The sequence below is a fragment of the Chrysochloris asiatica genome, unplaced genomic scaffold (genome assembly GCF_000296735.1).
Source record: "Chrysochloris asiatica unplaced genomic scaffold, ChrAsi1.0 scaffold00145, whole genome shotgun sequence".
Taxonomy (NCBI): Eukaryota; Metazoa; Chordata; class Mammalia; order Afrosoricida; family Chrysochloridae; genus Chrysochloris; species Chrysochloris asiatica.
In genome coordinates this window covers 8,069,104-8,074,516 of record NW_006408663.1, presented here as the reverse complement: position 1 = coordinate 8,074,516, position 5,413 = coordinate 8,069,104, and positions in this window count along the sequence as shown.

The window sequence follows — 5,413 nt, the reverse complement described above, 5'->3', positions numbered from 1 at the left end:
ATTACACTATCTGGAAGATAGCTTATATTTGCATATAAAATTATCACATAACTGTTGACATCAAAGACTCAATAAGAAACTTTGTAACACTAATAAATAGAATTTTTCCCTCTTCTATTTCCAAGTACCCACTAACACACACACACAACCTGCCAAGGGACTCAAATATATGTTTGCTGAGTGTTCCAGAGAATATGCATGTGCTGTTGAGTTCAAGGAGATCACAATATACAACAATTGAACACTTTTTTATGTTAAAAGATTCGTTCGTCTTAAGTAACAGCACAATTTTCTTTTCCCTGAATATCCACAATTTTGCATAAATTTATCAGAATCGGACACTTAGGTTGTTTTCATTTGGAAGAGACTTTAACAAAAACACTGCCATGACAAGTTTATTCATATATATTTGCATACCTGTGTAAATATATTTGCTTCATAAAAATACAATAGTTGAGTAAATGTGTACATATTAAATATTTAATTATAGTTTGACAAGTAGTCCTTTCTGAAGGAGTTAAATTGCATTTGCATTTTAATGCATTAATTTGTACAATAGTGTACTGGCAAATGTTTGACAACTTTCTTTTTGCAATTAAAAAAAACAGCAACAACAGACAATTTCCATGATATAAATATATCTACCTTTTCCAATTTCAATATATCATCAGCTATTATAAAGTCCTGGTGTGGCACTGTAGGGAAAGCAGTCGGCCACAAAATTGGTTTGAACTGCAAGGTCGGTGGTTCAAACTCACCAGCCTCTCCTCAGAAGCCCTATACGGTGTCACTAGAAGTCAGAACCCATATGAAAAAACTTAAAAACAACACCAATCAGTTATTTTGAGCTGTGGTAGCAACTCTGGTGGCATAGTGGTTACGATTCGGGTTGTGAATCTCACGGTCAGCAATTCAAAATTACCAGCTGTTCCGCTGGAGAAAGATGAGGCTTTCTGTTCCCATAAAGATTTACAACTTTGGAAACCCTGTACAGGGTCGCTATGAGTGGGAACCGACTCCACAGCATGTAACAACAAGAAGCAACAACAGGCTCCAGTATCTTGGGTGAGCTGGAGCTTGCATTGACCCATCCTTGGAGATAAAGGTGTGGACATTCTTTTTTGGCCTCTATTCATGGTCTCTTGCTGTCTGCACACATCCATTTTGGTGACTATAGGGGGTGCAGGACAGAGCTGACACTTCTCAAACCCGCAGAGTTCTACTACACATGCGCACAGATCTGCTCAGCAAATGGCAGTGCAAAAAGGACACTTATCTGTTCAATGCTAGAAAAAAATGCCTGGAAGGGGGTTGTGGATTGGGAGAGAGACAGACTAAAAATGAAACAGGCCAAAAATTAAATCCTGAGTTACATTCTAAGGATCAGCAGTGGCATCTTGACATCTCTCAGGCAGCCTTGAAGGCAAGACACTGAGAAAGGGATGTTAAAGTCATATTCATATTTTGCTACCGATTTTTTTTTTCTTTTCTTTACTATGAATGCAATGTTTTCTGTAATGGTATATAAGGGGGTTGTAAGATAGAACAAAGAAGAAGGGAAGAAGGGAAGCAGAAGAAAGGAGGTGGAAGAAGAATTAGAGGCAAGAAGTAGAGGTAAAAGTAAGTAGAGGAAAGTAGAACGAGACAAGAATGGAGGGAGTAAAGAAACAGAAGAGATGAGCAGGAGGGGAGCAGGAGAGGAGAGAAGGAAAACAGGAGCAGGGGAGGGGAGAAAGGAAGCAGAAGAGATGAGCAGGAGAGCAGGGGAGTAAAGAATGAGCAGGACAGTAAAGAATGAGAGAAGTAGAGTATTAGAGTAGCCATAGAAATAATAATAATAAAGCATGAAATAATAAGATTTTGAATTTATCATGACCCATGATGCCGTGTAATCCTTCTCGCCAACGCTGCACCGCCTTTGGAAAAAAAAACCTGGAATAAATATGCCGGGGCAGGCTCTCGGAAAGGTTACTAATGAGTCTTCCTCCAGTCCTGATGCTACGTTTTTCTTCATAGAACCCAGCTTCTCAGATTATTTGTTCAGCATACAGGTTGAATAAGTATGGTGAAAGAATAAAACCCTATTGCACACATTTTTTAATTTTAAACCATTCCGTGTTCTCATGTTCTATTCAAACAACTTCAGTCAGTCACAAAAGGATAAACATTGCATAAGACCATTATTGTATAAGCTTAAGAAAAGATACCCACAATAAAAAGGAAAAAAAAAAAAACCACACAAACTGTGTTGCTAACCTGTGGAGGTGGGGAGTGGGGAGTTGAGGGGGTGGAGCAAGGGGGCATAGACAACAGGGTAGGTGGTAGACCCATCATAGTTCAGGTGTTGGGGAGGGCAATAAACAAGAAGGGGTAGGAGGGTGAAAAAACAACTTAGCAGGACACTGAGACAGGTTTGCATGGGCTAAATTGAATAGAGTTAAATAGTGATGTATGCTCAACCTTGGAACTCAACAGGGCTCTGTGATACAGGGATCAAGGTATAGTCTGAAGAGGGAAAATAATGTTAAGATACTTAACTGCCTTATGATATTGGTTTTGCTTGCCTGTTTTTGTTGTTGTTGTTAGGTGCCATCGAGTTGGAACCGACTCATAGTGACCCATGTACAGCAGAAGGAAACAATGTCAAATCCTGGGCCAACCTCACTACCGCTGCCACACTGAGTCCATCAATGCTGCCACCTGGCCAATCCATCTCATGGGGGGGGGTCTTCCTCTTTTTCTCTGACCCTCCATCTTGCCAAGCATGATATCCTTCTCCAGCGACTGTTCCCTCCTGACAATAAGTCCAAAATATGAGAGACGAAATTTAGCCATCTTGGCCTCTAAGGGGCACTCTGTCTGCACTTCTTCCAAAACAGATCTATTGGTTCTTTTGGAAGCCCGTGTCACAGTTAGTATTCTCCTCCAACACCACAATTCAAAAGCATCAATTCTTCTACAGTCTTCCTTATTCACTGTCCAGCTTTTGCATCCATATGAGTTTATTGAAAATATCATGGCTTGGGTCAGGTGCACCTTAGTCCTCAAGCTTGCCTACTATTGTAATATAGACACTTGAGTGGGATATAAAGGAATGTTGGGAAACATGATTGCAGAACATTGTAAGCTCATCTTCCATTTATAACTGATTGGAATACCTAAAAGGGGTTCTAAAACTTGCTGAGCAAAGTAGGCTTTTTGTGGACCCTTTGCAGTGTATAGGACCATAGGTGGAATCCTGAGACACATCCAAAACCTTCTGAGATGGGATATTCCCACTTGAAAGGACAAGCAGACCAGCCTGGAACAGCTAGAGAAACAGAAAATACATCTTCAAAGAAAGATCAGAAGGAAACAACCCCCCCCCCCACACACACACACACAAATGGCAATCTGATTGCTGCTGAAGAAGAAACAAATTTTTCAATGGGGAGCTCTCTATTCAAGCAATCAAATCCTTTCAGGGCAAACACCGCTCCAAGACTGAAACTGAAAGAGAATACATGAGCTCACTTAAAAGCTTGCTGGTGACCATGTTGCTCTACTGGTGAGTGAAAGAGAGGGGAAAGGCAGCAAGGAAAAATGGGCTGAGTTCAACCATTTTCCATAGACTCTGGCTGACCTGAAGATGAGAGAGAGAGAAGAGAAAGTGCTGGTGATCTGAAGTGTGGTGACTTCTGATTCCATGGACAAGGACATAGCCATGAAGGGTTGGAGCTCAGAGTGAAGTATCCAGTCGATGTGAAGTGAGGGGAGACACAAAAGAATCCTAAAATTTACAAATAGTAACCATTTTTCCTAGCGTCAATGGCTTGATAATCAGAACTCAACTGGACGAAGTCGTCTTGTTCAGTTGTGCCTTGAATCATGAGATGGTTTCCATCTTTATCTATTATGCTGGTTTTTGCTTTAAAATTTATATTTTCCGTGATTAGTATTGCCTCTCCTGCTTGTTTTTATTACAATTTAGCTTGGTATATTTTTTTCCATGCTTTGACTTTTAGTCTGTTTTTGAGTTTGTGTATAAGGTGTGTCTCTTTCAGACAGCATATTAAAGGATCTTGTTTTCTTATCCATTCTGCCACTCTCCGTTTCTTAATTGGTGCATTTAATCCATTTACATTCAGTCTAATTACTGATGTGCCACTGTGGGCTAATCCATCATACTGCGGAGTCATTTGAACTGTAAGGTCGGTGGTTCAAGCTCACCAGCTACTCCTTGGAAACACTATAAATGGTTGTTATGAGTCAGAATCAACTCTATGGTACTTAACAACAACAACATGAATTCATTGCTACCATTATGCATGTATTTTGTGGGCTGTTAGTATCCTTGTTCTGTATGTTTTCCTGTGCTGAGTTCATGTTTTTTATGTTCTTTCTTGTCAGTTTCTTTTTACATTTGATGTTTCTATGTTCTTGTTAGATTTTCATTTCCTTAGCATATTGTGAAGTATTAATTTTCTTTGAGGTTACCTTATATCCCATTAACTTTTCCCTCCATGTAACATAGTCAGTCTATTTTATCCTGTAATCTACTTGAACTTCTTACCACTGGATCTCTGTACCTGTGTATTACCTTCTTTCATATTGTAATTGATGTGATCATAGACTGACCACCCAGATCCACATAATTTGTTTTTTTACTTTTGTTCTCTTAATGACTCTTCCATTTTTCAATTGAGTTGCGGGTAGTGCTACTGCATATGTCAATTTCTGGTTGTTGTCTGTTCTTCTTGGGTCTCTGTCCACAGAACTCCCTTTAGGATATTTTGCAAAGCTAGGTTGGGTTTGGAAAAATCTCTTAGCTTCTCTTTATCTTGGAATGTTTTGATACTACTATTATTCAAATTCATGCACCAACCACTAAACGGGGTGAGGATGAAATAGAAGAATTCTACCAATTTCTTCAATCTGAAATTCATCAAACTTGCAATCAAGATGTATTGATCACTACTAGTGTCTACAATGCAAAGTTTGGAAAACATGTCCTTGGTGATAGAAATGATGCTGGAGAATTTGTGATAGAATTCTGAAAAACCAATGATTTGTTCATCTCAAATACCTACTTTAGACAGCATAAGAAATGACTATACATATGGACCTCACCAGATGGAATACTTAGAAATCAAATTGACTACATCTGCAGAAAGATACCATGGAAAAGCTCCATACCATCAGTGAAAACAAGGCCAGGGTCAGACTGTGGAATGGACCATCAGTTATTCCTATGCAAATTCAAACTGAAGCTGAAGAAAATGAAAACAAATCCATGAGAGCCAAAATATGTCCTTGAATATATCCCACATGAATTGAGGGATTGACCATATGAAGTACAGATATGATTCATTAAACACTAAAGACCGAAGACCAGAAGAGTTGTGGGATGACATCAAGAACATCATACTTGAAG